General features: G+C 59.0%; 1 long non-coding RNA gene across 2 annotated transcripts; it reads right to left on the bottom strand.

Annotated features, from left to right (window-relative positions):
- Positions 1 to 8,208: 8,208 nt before the first annotated feature.
- On the bottom strand, positions 8,209 to 11,630 carry LOC120873508. Of its 2 annotated transcripts, XR_005723479.1 has the most exons (3): positions 11,547 to 11,630; positions 9,508 to 9,982; positions 8,209 to 8,298 (listed from the first exon to the last, which is right to left on the bottom strand). It is a non-coding gene; the product is annotated as an uncharacterized LOC120873508 (long non-coding RNA). The 2 variants fall into 2 exon arrangements; XR_005723478.1 differs by lacking the exon at positions 8,209 to 8,298 and having other exon boundaries at positions 8,999 to 9,982.
- Positions 11,631 to 15,579: the final 3,949 nt, after the last annotated feature.

Below are 15,579 nucleotides of genomic sequence, written 5' to 3'. Positions count from 1 at the left end.
TGCTCACTCGCATGGGTATACACTGTGCACACACGTGTACATGCTCACTCGTGTGCTCCTGTGCACACGTGTACGTGCCTGCTCGTGTGTGTAGGTGCTCTGGTCCTTTGGCGTGAACTGCCGTTTCTTCAGCATCTTTTGGTCCAGGGGAAAGAGCCTGAGGGAGGTCCGCTCGCTGGCACTTCCTCCCGGCAGGTTTGTACGGCCAGTACTCTGGCGGCCAGGTCTCCCAACGGCCCCGGGCTGAGAGGGGAGGAGGAGGACCACTCGAAGCCAGGGCCTGTGTGGGGCGGGAGCAGCAGTTCCGCGGGAGCACAGGGCTCAGCAGCGGAGGGGGCGGGGGTGCTGCGAGGCGACTCTGTGGTGGGCGGGGCCTGAACCCGCGGCGGCTTGGAGCTGGGGGTGAGCGTGGACGTGGAGAGCTGGACCGAGACCCCAGAGCCCTCTGGCCGGAAAGGGCAGTTCTCACAAGCCCTGACTCTGAAACTTCCCAGCAGTTCCTTGTGGTTTTGGCCGCCTTTGCCTCAGCAAACCCGAGCAGCAGATGCCAGGAGGCGGAGGCCCTGCCCCCGCCCGGTCGGCCTGCTGGTCTCCCCCGCCCAGGGGTGTCCAGCTGCAGGCGTGCGGTCCTGTGTTTCCCAGAATGAGGTCAGCAAGAGACGGTCCTGCTGTTTCCGACCTTGGACTCACAGCTTTCGCCTGGTCTGTGGGTTCTTTTCTCTGCTTCAAGTGTTAGGATGCTGTTATATTTAGGGAAGAAATTGCTTCCTAAAGATGGATAATGACAGGAAATTTTACCTTGTTGATTCTGCATCTTTTTGTTTTTTATTCCTAGGTGTGTCTTTCATAAAGCAATGGAAAATAAAAAGATTTATGAAAGCCATTTTCTAGAATGAAAGCATTGTGTTGTTTTTCATTAACTTCAAAATCACTTGGAAAAAAGTTTTCTATTAAAAATATCGGGCTGATACTCGCTACCCCAGGTGTCCTCTTAAACTTCCCAGTAAGAGACCCCCAAAGACAGGGAGGAACACAAAACCCCACGGCACCTGGTGGATCCCCCGACCCACAACACAACACACACACACACCGTCACACACGACTGACAACACACACAGGCACACGTCATAGAGCTCACATCCCAGCCCTGTATAAGGAGACACAACGCCATCATTCTGATGACTCAGAAGAACAAATCTCTGGAGTCAGAAGACTTGCAGGTAGTCGGGGAGGCTGTAAGCTCCAGGGGGCCTGGTTTCCATGAAGGAGGAGGAGCCGGCAAGGTGAGTGGTGGAGACAGGATGTAACAACGTGGTGGTGCATGAAGGCGCGGAGCCTTGGGTTTGAACAACATATCAAGTAAGACGGTAGACACTCGGGATGCCGAGGTCCACTTACAGGGTCCATTTGTTCTGGGAGATAATGACACTGAGGGAGATTAAGCTTTCAATAACGAAGTAGAACCGCTTGTCCCACCAAACGCCACGTGTCATATAAAGAGCAGGTTTGTTTGCAAGCATATTTAGAGCTTTCTAACATGTGTTTCTATACTGTGTGGGCGCGCTCAGCCGCTCACTCATGTCCGACTCTGTGTGACCCCCACGGACAGTAGCCCATCGGGCTCCTCAGTCCACGGGATTCTTCAGGCAGGAATGCCGCAGGGGGTCGCCACGCCCTCCTCCGGGGCTTCTTTTCCCCCCAGGGGTCAAACTCGCGTCTCACGTCTCCTGCATCGGCAAATGGGCTCTTTACCACCGTGCCACCTGCTAGACCTCAGTAATTCCAAAAAGAATTTTTTTACAGAAATCATGTATTTTTCACTGCAACGAAATGAACTAGACGTGGATGGCAACTTGATAACAGCTGTGAAGTAGTTTAAGCTCATGCACTGGGGCCGGGCTGCAGGTCTGTTGACCCGTCACTTCTGAGAAGGGACCCCCGGTGCCCCCCACCCCCAGGAGAAGGGACGAAGGGGCCCGGCTCCAGACCAGAGCCACCCAAGGATAAGGGGAGCTGGGCTTGGAGCCCTCCTCCCTGTTGGCCTGGGCCACCCTGACAGCTCACGTGGAGACCCCTGGCAGCTCGAAAGTAAAGAGAATCCCCCACAATAGCTCTTGGGTCAAAGAGATCAGCAAAACCACAACCCCAGGGTGTGGAAAGCACAGTGAAGTGGAAGACACCGCTCGTCACAGTTCTGGGAGGTGCCAGCAGCTATCCGCAGGCGTAAGTGGATGGACCTAAATGGTGCCGTTCTAAATAAGATGGAAGATCTGGAATCAGTAAAATAAACTTAAAAATAAACTCGGGGGGAGAACAGATCACTCCAGAAGAAAAGATTGTGAAATTAGAAAAAAAAAATCAACCATGGTCCTCCCGGCTCCCTGGGGCCCCGCGAGCAGGGCAAGGACCCCGTGTCTGGGAGTGGCCGGTCCCAGCAGGACGGCTCTGCCCCGTGTGCACCCCCGGTGCCCTGCCCCCGCGGGCGAGGCGTGGGGACCAGGACTGTCCCGGGGGCTCCAAAAGGGACGTCAGTTCCACGTGGAGGAGAGTTGTCGACTGGATCCCTGTTTGCTGACAAGAGTCTGGAGCCCCGAAGGGCCCAGGGGTCTGCAGGCTGACCCCCTTCAGGGTCAGGAGAGGCTGCAAAAGTGGCTCAGGGGAGGGGTGTGCCCCCAGATCCCAGTCGTCGGGTGGGGAATGCCCCTTCCCTGTTTGACCCACCAGCCTCCACGGCCAGGGCAGCAGGTCCGGGCTCTGCTGGGCCCTCTGAGGGTTTTGCCGGGGACTCAGCTGACTTCCCGTGGAGAGGGCTGGGGCTGTCTGCTCACAGCCCCAAGGACACCCCAAGAGAACGCCCTGTCTCAGCCCTTAGGCTCGAGGAAGTGAACGTGGAAAGCGCTTTGGTTTCTGCCCCCTGCTGACCGGGGTGTGGTCGGTCACTGTCTAGAGCTTGACCGCTTCCAGTCCACCAGGAGGCCCTCTGTCCTGGTGGCCATGGTCCCCTCGCATGCCAACTCGGGACGCTGCTGACTGTTCTGAGTGCTTCCGAGGGTTTCTTCCTAGTTTGCACAGTAAACTATAAACTCACGTCGGCCCGGACTGGCAGGTGGCGAGCCGGGCCAGCCGGTTGTGACCTCTGGGCTGAGGGCAGGCCTCCCCAGGACCGCCTGGGGCTGCTGCGTGGAGGCAGGACTGGGCTCTGTGGTGTCGGCTCCAGGTAGGCACACGAGATGGGTTCTCGGGACGCTGGGCCTAGAACTGGCCACTGAGAATCCAGTGGCTGACAAGGCCTGAGCCGTGGGGCCCTGCCAGACGGCCTGCATGACGCCTGGAGCCTCGAGCTCACGTCCGCCCTGCCAGACTCGGCCCGGGCACCTGAGAGGCTGCCGGCTGCTCACAGGGCCCAGAGCTCTGGCGTGGTCGGGGCCTGGGCACCTGTTTCCATTTGCGAGGTGTCGGGCTTCTCAAGGACGAGGGCTGCTTCATAGAGGTGCTAATGCCGGGGGCCCCACGGAGCGGCAAGGCCTAGACTCGGGACTTCTCAATCTCCTGGGAGAGCCCCCCTCTCTGACAAAGCCCGGGACCCATGATGACGGTTGAGAGGAGGTTCATACATGCCCGTGGTGGGCCCTCACGCCTTCCCGACCAGCCCCGGACACAGGGCTCCAGGAGCCCAACCACTGGCTGATGTCAGGGCCCCCCTTACCACACGCCCCCTCGCTGTGGCCCCTTGGGTCCCCCTAACCTTCCTGGAGTCACTTCACACCCCAGTTCAGTCAACTCAGGTGGCACAGGGCCGTCCGGAGAGGATAGGAGGTCCGCCGGCTACCCCAGCCCCATCGCCTCCATTTTGAGGTGCCGGGCGGCCTGGAGCAAGGTGCCGGCTGGAAGGTCAAGGTCCAGGTGGGTCTCCAGGGACATGGGGCTGCACCGTCCGGGAGGCGAGGGCCCCAGGCCACTCTGGGGAGGGGCGTGGGGAGGCCACTCTCACACCTACCCTCGGTGGGGGAGACCCCAGCAGGGCTGCAGGCTTCAGGCCCCTCTTGCTGCCTTGCTGCAGCCTGTGGGGGCCATGAACGGCCTTCCCGGGTGTGCAGAGCATGGCCCTGCACCCCTGCAGCCGCCTGCCCGGCCAGAGGAGAGCCCACGGCCCGCTTTCCCAGGGTTTCCTTGGAGCCTCAGCTCCCCTGCCCAGCCTCTGGCGGCCTCCTCTGGGACGTCTTGTAATATTCTCACCAAATTGAAATGTGAGCCACCTACTTACAATCAGGACAGTCTTGCCTGGCACACACCACCGGCTCGGTGGAAGGACTGCCCCCTAGATGGCACAGCCAGCCCCACATCAGGAAGGGCTCGGTGGCCACGCCGGGGGCACTGACCTCAGGCGGCAGTTCACGCTGGGGCCAGGCCCACTCTCTGCTGTGACTGGTCCACTCTGGGTGTGACCCACGGGGACCCAGGGCACCGAGCCCCAGGTTATCGTGGGGGTGGGGGCAGGGGTCCGGTCCTGGCCTGGCCTGGCATGCGGGGAGACTGGGCCTGGGGGCATGGGAGAGTCGAGGGCCAAGGGCTTCGGCAAGACACCCTGGGGCTCAGCTCAGTGCAAGGACCCCGTCCCGGCCTAAGCCTTCAAGGGCCCAACCCCCTCCTCACGTACAGAAGCCCCTCCAGGGTCAGGTGTGTGTGTGAGCTCACAGGTGAGGACGGCCCCTCCGGCCCAGGGATGACCAGCACAGGGGCCAGGCTCACCTGGGTAAAGCGGTGGCCCTTTCCAGGGCACTCACTGCACAGCCGCACGGGCCCAGCCTGGTTCGGGAGCAGGCAGCAGGGCTGCTGGGGGTGGGCGGCCGTGAGCCTGGGACGCCCTCTAGGCCCCTGGCTCCGCCTGCCACGCTCACCAGCCTGAATAAGACAGCTCATTTTTGCGTTTGGTAATTCAGATAATGTCCACCAAGAACAAGCTCCCACTGTCTCCAAAAGCAGAGACTACTTACTCCCAGGGCGGGCACAGCCCCTGAACCCACTCACCGTCCTTTGTAAAAAGGGGCCCACCCACCGTGAGCCGTGCAGCTTGCATCCAGCCCAGAGGGCGGCTCCCGGGACCCCCGCTCTGGGAGACGGGCGGCCTGGGCAGAGGATTCCGCAGGCTACCAGCCTCGGTCAGCTCTGGGGAAGCCTGGGGCCACCAGGGCCTGTGGGTGTCGCCACATCTCGGGCAGGCCTGTCTCTGAGCCTGCACTGACGGGGCCCTGGATGGGGGCAGCACGCTTCCCCGGAAACGTCCCCTTGGCAGTGGCTGTTCTCAGGCTGGGGCTGCAATCAGAACCAGGGGACGGGGGTCTGGGGGGAGGGGGAGGTCAGCTGCCTATCTTCCGAACCCAGGGCAGTAGCACCCTTTGACCTGAGCAGCTCCCGGAGCTGGTTTGGCCAGCACGTGGGATGCACCCTCTGTCCGCAGAGCTGGACCGGGCCCTTCCCAGGGGGAGTGTGTGCAGGGCCAGCCAAGGCCCCCAGACCATGGGGTGACCCCGGGAAGGGAGGCCGAGAAATGAAGGGCTGGTCTCCAAGGTCACAAAGAGGACCCCCAGGGGGTGCTGGCAGGCTCCTGCTGGAGCCCACTTGGAGGGCCTGCGGTCTCGGAGCCCCCGTCCCCGGAGGTCCAGCCAGAAGCTGCCTCCCTCCCACGGAGGTGCACACAGACAGGCAGCCCCCACCCTCTGCGTCTGAAGTGCTGCCGTGGGAGAGGCTGCTTTCTGGAACCTTCCAGGCCTTCCTGGCAGGAAAATCAAACCCCTCAGAATTATTACTGAAGACTCTTTTTAACAATGAAAGATAAGTGCCACCCCAAACACGCACACACACTCCCCCCAAGTCCTCACGTGGAGGCTGAGAACAAGCTCACTCTGAGTGAGAGTCATAGAAACCGTTATCTCTGCATATCCTTAACAATGGCCCTTTTAAGTCATCCTTAGGAGGGATGAAGCCAAAAAAAGGTTTCCTTTGCCTTTGAGTCATCTTGGCCTAAATATCGTGGGAAATTTCCATGACTGCTCGTGCCGTCCACACCCGGAGTCCACAGATGCCCGCACGCGCGGAGCAGGGGCTGGCCTGCTCCAGGCGGGCCCAGCGCCCTGCGGCCACCCGTCCGTGGCGGGCTCCTCAGTGGAAGGCCAGGCCAGTGAGGCCGCGGGGGAGCAGGTCAGCCTCCCCGTACCCGGGCGCCAAGGCTGGGTCTTGGCCTGGGATCCTGTCCTCACAGTGCCAGCCCTTAGAAACATCTGCTGAGAAAATTCTGTTGGAATGCTGCCTTCAAAATAAAGAAATGAGTAAAACAGCTTTGAGGGCTGTAACCCACAGCGCGCACACTTCACCTCTCTGAAGCCTACAGCCTGACACTTTCGCGGTGCTCATAGGTATGCACAGCCGTCACCAGGCCCCTTTCCAGAACATTTCATTACCCAGAAAAGGAACGCCTACCCTTTGGGGACCACCTGCCCTAAACAGCCCGACTGACGGTCTCTGCAGCCCCAGCTCCGGACGTTGCTGGGATGGCAGACTTCCTCTAACTTCATCTCTGAACAGACCCCCGACCCTGCACCCAGGACGTGCGTGCACTTGGTACATCCTTGTTCGAGTTCCAAGAACTCAAGCTCCAGGAGCTCTCGGGTTCCGGCCGCGGTCCCTCTCTGGCCCTGGTGTGTGTGGGGCCAGACATGGCCAGGGTGGAGCCCATGTTCCCAAGGGGCCCCTGGGCTGGGAGGAGGCAGCCAGGCCCGCTGGGGGCATCCAGGCAGGTTCCCCACCCACACGGAGGGCCGAGGCTCCCTGAGTGGCAGTCTGCTGCTCCAGCCATCTGCTCCCCAGGCCTGCCCGGCTCCTAAGGGCGACTGTGGGAAAGCAGAGCTGACCCGGGGCCTGGACCCACCACAGAGCTCACTCTGAGGGTGCCTGCTCCAGCCCGGGTTGTCTGTCGTGGAGGAGATGGGCCCCAGATGGCGTTTGGCCTTGGGTAGGGCAGGAGGACCGAGCACCTTCCTCCCAGCCGGACCCTCTCAGCTTCTCTGGGTGAAGGTGCTCACAGACACCCTAAGAAACCAGACCAACCAGATGGGATCAGCTCTAGGCCTGTCCCCACGTGGCAGGGTGTGTCCCCGCAGGGTGTGTTTCCACTGCAGGAAATATCCCCACTATAAGGAATGTCCCCAATGCAGGGCGTGTCCCAGTGCAGGGCGTGTCCCCATAGGGCGTGTCCCCACAGGGCGTGTCCCAGTGCAGGGCGTGTCCCCACAGGGCCTGTCCCCACTGTAGGACCTGTCCCCAATGCACGGGACTCTCCAAGGGGTGAGGGGAGGTGACCTGGCTGTGGGTCTGCATGGCCTTCCTGAAGAAGCAACAATTGAGGGGTGACGCGAAAGGTGTCCCCTCCCTGGGTCTCCAGGTCCACGAATCCCCAGGAGTGGGTTTCTTTAGTGCCTCCCTTGAATCAAACCACCACCCGATTCCCAAAGTCCTGGAAACACCACAAGCCCGTCACGAGGTTCCAGGGTCGGTGCTCGGAACGCCTCCCTCTGTGTGTCCTCGGGGCCGGGGGTCCTGGGGGGGCAGGGGTCCTGGGGGTGCAGGGCATTTCCTGGGCCTGGGGGGTGGCCGGCTGAGTCCTACCTTGACTGGGGTTATTGTTCCAAGGATGCCCAGTTGACACTCACTCACCCGCGTGTCTTCCTGGTGTGGTTTTCTGCACCTGAGTTTTATTTTAACAAAAAGAGGTGGGCAGAGTAGATGTCGAGCAGTGGGCATCCCTGCTCTGTGCCCAGCCTTCTCCTGGCACAGGCCCGGCCCCCCGACCAAGGCAGCTTCCTGAGGTGGATGAGCCTCGGTCTCCGCAGAGGTGCCTAGCAGCCATCTGCTCTGAGACTGACACGCTCGTGTGGGAGGCTCTTGATGGCTGGCAGGAAGAGATCAGGGCTCAGTACCGTCAAGAGCTTCAGGTCACCCTGCAGAGGCAGCGCCAAGCCCGCCTGGGCCCCGGGGAAGGGTCAGCTGACAGGCCTGGATCTGACGGAGCCACAGGCTGGGCAGGAGCTGGGGACCAGGGATGAGGGAGAGGGGGAGCGAGAGTCACAGCCCAGCGCCCTGCGGTGGGAAGGAGGCGGAGCAGGGGGCCCGTACCAAGGGGGAGGAGGCTCTGTGGCCCCCTCACCTCGGGGTGGGCCATCGGCGGTCTGGCCAGCCCCTAGCAGAGTGAGGGTCTTAGGGGACCACAGGGAAAGAGTGTAAAACAGGAGATGGAGCGCCATTCTGCAGATGAGAAGACAAGAAGAAGACTGAGAGTCGCAGCAGGATGTGGGAGGCCCAGCCCCACCCGGGGTGGGAGACGCCCTCCAGAGAGCCGCGCTCAGAGACAGGCAGCAGGAGCGTGTCAGGAGGCTTCAGCAGAAAACTTCGGTGCTGAGGGCGGGCCAGCGGGGCGGGGGACAAGCACGCTCAGCCAGGAAGACCCTGCGTGTGAAGAGCAGACCCAGGGACCTTTCCAGGGCCGGCGGTCAGTCCAAGGGCAGGACCGGGACAAAGCGTCCGGCATCTGAGGGGCCAAACCCACTGTCAGCAGCGAAGCGGGAGGCGGTGTTCAGGCACTCTGCTGGTGGAGGATACCTGCCGTGTCCCCTGGAGAGGACACTGTGCAGAGCAGCGGTAACAACTCCCAGTCCACTTGGCCTCAACACGCTGCAAATACCAAGCCGCTGCCCATCAAACAGGTGGTGCTAGTGGTAAAGAACCTGCCTGCCGGTGCAGGAGACGTAAGAGATGCGGTTTGATCCCTGGGTTGGGAAGATCCCTTGGAGGAGGGCATGGCAACACACTCCAGTGTTCTTGTCTGGAGAGTCCCGTGGACAGAGGAGCCTGGCGGGCTGCAGTCTGTGGGCTCGCAGAGACTCAGACATGACTGAAGTGACCATGCAGGCAAGCACACCCATCAAATATGCGAGCAAAGCTATTACACTATCCCCAAGGCAGAAAACAATACCTTTCATTATTGACAGAACCACATGTATTGTACTTGTCAGTATAGGAAGGGCAGTGATAAGGATTGTGATAAGGTTCATAACGCTGTCCAAGCAGCCCTGAAGACAGGCTTCAGCCAAATGAGAAATGAAACAGCGTGTTCCCCGCGCCCCCAGACTCTGCAGCCAGAGCCGGGCTGCTCAGCGCCCTCTCCCGCCCCTGGCCTGGCCCAGTTCTGTGGGTGTGTTTCTGCATCTCACCCCCCACCCTCACCCCCACCCTCTGCCTTTGGACCCCAGGGCTCAGGGCTAGCCTGTCTGTCCCAGCTCCGGCAGGACCCTTCCCGTGGTTGAGACCCTGGCGGCAGAAGCACCGCAGGAGCCCACGGCCCCCTCCAAGGCAAGGCTATGCCCAGGGCCCAGCTCCTGCAGAGGCTGTGAGCTGGGAAGGACCAGCCCTGCCCCACGGAGCCTCTCGCTGAAGCGTGCGTTTATTTCCACTCACAGAGAATGGAAGGCCATGACCAGGGGCTCCTGACTCCCAGCTCCTCCTCGCCTTCCCCCGTTCTGGATGGTGGATACTTTCACACTCATCTGGCCAAGAGGCTGACCTGGAGCAGAGCCCCCGAGACAACCCCAGAGAGGCGCGTCTGCTCGTAGGGCTGAGCCGGTGCTCCAGGGCAGCGCCGGGCTCCCGCTTGGCTCGTTCCTGTGGCGTCCAGCCTTCTGGAATGTGCGTGCGTCCCCTTCACGACCAAAGGAGGCGCTGGCAACTGGTGCGTTCAGCGCCATCCGTGCACTCTGTCCCCCTCGGGTGACAGCACGTATTACTGCCCGTGGGCTGTGGGCGCGCGTGTTCCTCCTTCTGGTTTATGTATTTGAAAAAGGAATTCACGGGGCCTAGACTCCATCCTAGGCCTGTTCATGCTGATCATGCTCGGCCACCTCTCCAGTGGACTCTGAACTCTTGTGTTTAGTGCCTATGGAAACAACAACAGAAGGATGAGACCCCCTCCAGACAGGGGAGCCTTGAAGATCGTATGTAGGTTACTCATCACCTAAGAGAAAACATACACTAATCACCCCTTCCCCCAGACAGCCATAAATTTTTCTGTATCTATCGGAGTGTAACCTCAGGGTTATTGATTATTGGCTAATTGTTAGACTGAGCATATGAGCACATAGCATGTGAATGATGGGCTTGTTGGATTGTATTTTCCTTGGTTTATGTCAGTCTCAAGGAATTTGGAGTGGTGGGTTCAGACACATACACATGGGGTATAAAAGATTTTCACAAATGCTGGTCGGGGTCCTTGGCTAAGAGGAGACTCTGCCTTGGGCGCGCCGGTGTAATAAACTGCACTCCACTATCTGCATTGTCCTTCTGAGTGAGTTTGTTTCCCGGACGTGCGGCTACAACATATTGACCAGATTTTTATCATAAAGTGGTATTCCTTTGAAAGCCAGTCGTTTCAATTAAAAAACTAAAAGCAGATAAAGGCAACTGAGAGATGACCCCATTTAAGGAAGCAGTGGCCTGATGACCAGCAGGGGAAGGGGTTTCAGCCGTTCAAAGACAGGACATAGTCCAGCCCCAAGATGGGCTTGAAAACATGGCCCGTTGGCCAGAGGAGGGCTTTCTGCAGCAGAGGGTGGGAGGGCCGTGAGCTGCTGGAGCTGCTCCCCAAGCAGCAGGCCCCAGCCCCCCAGCCCCGCCTCTGGCTCTAGGGGAGGCTGGGGGCCTGGAGGCCACAAGCCGCCAGTTCTAACAGGACAGGAGAGCCGGCTTCTGCCTCTGTTCCCAGTGAGACTTGGCCAGTGGGACCTGCTAAGTCACGTGCGGAACCTGGGGGTGCCCCATGGGCTTAACGCCACCGGGACCCAGCCCTGGGGTAGAGGTGGGGGTATCCTGCTTAGTTGGGGGTGGGCATTGCTGGGTGGGCTCGAGAAACTTCAGCAGGCCCTGGGCACCAACAGGAGCTGACCACGGAGCCCAGGGGCCCTCAGGGAGCAGCTGCCCTGTTCCCACTGTGCCCACCTCGGCCGGGCCCTGCGCAGGGGTCCACGGAAGGCACAAGACGGACCAGCAGCCGCTGTTGCTGTCATGAAGCGGCAGGGGACACCCACTGGAGGTGGGGGGCACTGGGGCGGGAGCAGACACACGGCCAGGGACACATGCAAGGCCTGGGCCCTGGGGCAAACCCAGGACTGTGGCTTCTGCCCACCCTGGGCGCCCTGGGGGTGGAGGGCAGGCCCACAGCCCCACAGAGGGACCCCAGCCCAGCTCCCCCAGCCCCTGCTGCTCCCAGAGCCGGCACGGGGGTGGCGAGGGGGCAGAGAAGGGTCTGCTCCCCACTGAGGGGGCGGAGGCTACTAACTGAAAACGCACAATGTGAGAGCTGGGAGTTATGCTTTATCTGGGGCAAAATGGAGACTGCAGCCCAGGAGACAGCACCTCAGACTGAGAGCTTGCCCCGGAAAGGCGGGGCAAAGGTCAGTGCAAATGTGGCCCTGGTGAAGGGGGGCACGTAAAGCCAAGCTCACATTCTTGCAGGTTTCAGCCAGTCTCATGATGCTTCTGTGAGTCACGAGGAGCAGTCGTCACCGTGAAGGACTCTAGTGCTTTTCTAGATCGGAGGAGATAGAAGAATCGGGCTCATAAAGTCGGCTCCTGAACATACCTCACCGTCCGAAGGCCTGTTCTGCCAGTTCCACACCGCCTCCGCCCGTGCCCAGGCCCTCATTCCTGCTCTCCGCCTGAGCTCCTTCAGGCACTGTTGAAGGTCAGAGGCCTCAGCGGCTCACAGTTTAATCCGTGTGAGGTGGACCACAAGCACCAACGTGTAAGCGTGTAGGTGACGAGGCCACGCGGGCGTGCACTCCTGCTGCTCTCAGCTGTCCAGCCCAGAAGGCCCGGGGGTGACCCTCACTCGCAGACACGAGGAGACTCTCTGGGCTGCGCTCCCCCCTCCTCCAGGCGGGCTGTGCTCCCTCCTCCAGGCGGGCTGCACTCCCCCCTCCAGGCAGGCTCTGCTCCCTCCTCCAGACGGGCTGTGCTCCCCGCTCCAGCTGGGCTGTGCCCCCTTCTCCAGGCGGGCTGTTTTCCTCCCCTCCAGGCGGGCTGTGCTCCCCCCTCCGGCTGGGCTGTGCCCCCTCCTCCAGGCTGGCAGCCGGGGGGCCCGAGGAGCCTGGGGAGGATGGTGTGAGGAGGACCAGGAGGATCGGGCATCAGTGGACCAGGCTCCGTGTCTCCCATTTAGGAAGCAGCACGTTCCCACCAGCAGGAGCTCGTGCCCTCTGGATGGGCAGGGGAGCCCAGGTGCCCTCATCAGCCGGCTCAGTCCACCCTGAGCGGTAATCTCGTTGGCTCCGGGCTCCAGGCCTCTGATGCGATTCTCTCTGCTGCAAAACCGGCCCTGCCGCACTAAATGGGCTCCTTGATTTGATTCTGGATTCTCTGCTGGCCTGTCCAGGCCCTGGGGCCCCTCCCAGGCCGCGCTAACACGTTTAGCCATTTGTTGACCGAGTGCAGCTTTTCAGAGGCTGGCAGCTCTGCCTTCAGGGGCTGTCACTTCTCCTTAGAGACAGAACATGAGGCCCCTCACGCACAGTCCCCTATCCCACCTGCCCCCAGCCCTGCGCCCGCGGTCTCTGACCTCCAAGGAGGGCCAGCGTCACCTGGGAGCTTGTTAGAATGCAGAGCCTCAGGCCCCCAGGGCACCACGTAAGGCTCGCCTGCCAGTAAGAGCCCACAGGACCCAGTGTCCCTCGCGGGCCCAAGGCGCCCTTTTGGAAGGACCACTCTGCCCTCCTCAGACTTTGCCCCAGCCCACGGAGGAGTCGTCTATGCACAGCCATGGCCCTCCTCTGGAACACAGGCAGGGAGCCCAGGACCCCACCGCCACCCCACGGCCTGAGGAGCTCCTGGGGGCCTACAGGAGCTCCTGCCCGAGGCCTGTCCGCAGGAGACGTGGAAGCCCCTCACTGAGGATGAGGTACGGCGCCGAAGGCTTAGGCTTAGTGACAGGGGCCTCAGTCACCCCTTTGCCCAGGCCCTGAAGGGCTTGCCAGGTGGCACTAGGGGTAAAGAACCCGCCTGTTCCAAGGTGGGAGACGTAAGAGACACAGGTTCAATCCCTGCATGGGGAAGATCCCCTGGAGGAGGGCACGCAACCCACTCCAGTATCCTTGCCTGGAAAATCCCACAGACAGAGGAGCCTGGAGGGCTCAGCCCACGGGCTCACAAGGAGTCGCATGTGATCGAGGTGACTCAGCCCACACAGCACCGGGCCCTGAAATTCTGCAGGCGTGCCTGCCATAGGCGGTTCACCCCCTACCCACACCTTCACTCCTTTATTCTCCTGATACTTACCGGTGTCTAGAATGTGCCGGGCACGGCCCTGGGCACAGAGCACTGCAGAGCGTGGCAGAACACCCAGCCCCACACGCCGCCGTCCTGGAGGAGGCGGGAGACGGAGGAAACACACGGGAGGCCCGGGAGCACTGGCTGGGGGAAAGCATGGAGACAGCTGGCACAGGAGGTGCCAGGGAGCCCTGCTGAGAAGGGGCCTGAGGAAGGCGGCCCTCGCGCCCAAGGAGCTGGGTCTGTCTAGGGGTCACTTTGCAGAGTCAAAGCTGCGTGAATATTAAACCCTTTGGAAGACCAACATGCGTCCTGAGCAGGCCAGGCCTGCACGCACACCCAGCCCTGCTCTGGGGGAGCTCTTTTTGGAACAGGGCCTTTCAACTCCATCTGGTCAGACTTCCCGATTTTCGCTGTTCGCATTTCCCGCAGGACAGTGATGAAGGCCCTCCCTCCTCGTGGTCTGGGATCACTGTCTCCCTCTCTGCTCCTTCTCAGCTGCTCAGGCCTTTCGCCCATCTTTATACTGGGCCATTTGCTTTTCCTTGATTCTCAAGTATGTGTACACACGTTTGTAGTGTACCTTGAAAAGTGCTGGATAATCATCATTTGCAATGTACGCTTGTACGTCGCAAGTGTCTTTATGGGGCTTTCCCAGTGGCTCAGCAGGTAAAGAATCCGCCTGCAGTGCAGGAGACTCAGGAGATACAGATCTGCTCCCTGGGTCAGGAAGATCCCCTGGAGGAGGACAGGGCAACCAGCTCCAGTGTTCTCGCCTGGAGAATCCCATGGACAGAGCAGCCTGGCGGGCGGCAGTCCATGGTGTCACAAAGAGTCAGACTTGACTAAAGCGACTTAGCACGCAGGCACGCACTGCACATTTGAAAGTTGCTAAGAGGGTAGATACGTCTCAAAAGTTCTCATCACAAAGAAAAAATATTCGCAACTATGTGAGGTGAAAATACAGAAATTGCTTCAGTTACTTAATTGGAAAATTTTTCTCCTCTCCCCACTAGGCCTTTGTGATCATGAACTGCCATTTGTCTGCTTTCTAATACTTCGGCATTCAGTTACTTTAGTATTGAGCCCTTTTATTTTACCCTAGCTGGTTTCCCTGGTGGCTCAGAAAGTAAAGCATCTGCCTGCAATGCAGGAGAGGTAGGTTCGATCCCTGCATCAGGAAGATCCCCTGGAGAAGGGAATGGCAACCCACTCCAATATTCTTGCCTGGAGAATCCCATGGACAGAGGAGCCTAGCAGGCTGCCGTCCGTGGGGCTGCAAAGAGTCAGACACGACTGAGCGACTCACACACACAGGTGAGGTGATGGAATTGAACTTGTGGCTATGACTTCACAATATGTCCACATATTAAATCACTATGTTATACATCTTACATTTGAACAATGTCATATGTCAATTATATTTCAATAAAACTGGAAACAGCAAACACCTTCCTCTGGTGAGTGGCTTGCGTTTCCACATGGTGCTTCCTAGTGAATGGAGGTTTTGGATTCTAATACAGTCACTTTCGGAAATATTTTCTTCTATGGTTAATCTTTTTATGTCTGGCCTAAATCTGACCTTTTTATGTCATAATGTCTGCCTTATGACAACGTCAGGAAAACTATCAGGTATTTTCATCTAAGATAATATTTCGTATTATTTCACACCCTCACATTCCTGGGATAAACCCAACTTGATCATGAGTGTCATCCCTTTTAAAAAATATACAGTTTACAGGGTGAAGTTTGCTAATAATGTGTTTAGGATTTTTATGTCCTTTCTTAAGAGACTGGACTAAAATGTGCTTCTGGTGCTGTTCTTGTCTGGTTTTGTTTTAAAAGTTGTGCTGGCTCCAAAATAATCCGGGGAGGTTTCTCGCTTCATAGAAAACTGAAAAAATCATTCCTTGGAAATTTGGTAGAATATATCTGAATAATCCCAGAAGTGAGTTATCTTGCAGGACAATTTTCAGCTAATGGTCAAATGTCCTTAAATGTCATAGAAACGTTTGGTCTTCTCTTTCCTCTTGAATCAATTTTTTTAAGTCATAATTTCCTGGGAATTTGTTCAGTTGGAATAAGATTTCAAACTGAGCGGCTCATGACATTTTTATCTTTTAAAGCCTCTGTGTGAGACGGTTTCCCCTTTACATTCGAATGTTAATTTGTCCTTATCGCTCATTCGGAACCCCTCCACCGCCCCCCCTCCCC

This window comes from Oryx dammah, unplaced genomic scaffold, assembly GCF_014754425.2.
Source record: "Oryx dammah isolate SB20612 unplaced genomic scaffold, SCBI_Odam_1.1 HiC_scaffold_14, whole genome shotgun sequence".
Taxonomy (NCBI): domain Eukaryota; kingdom Metazoa; phylum Chordata; class Mammalia; order Artiodactyla; family Bovidae; genus Oryx; species Oryx dammah.
This window is presented reverse-complemented; position numbering and strand designations above follow the sequence as displayed.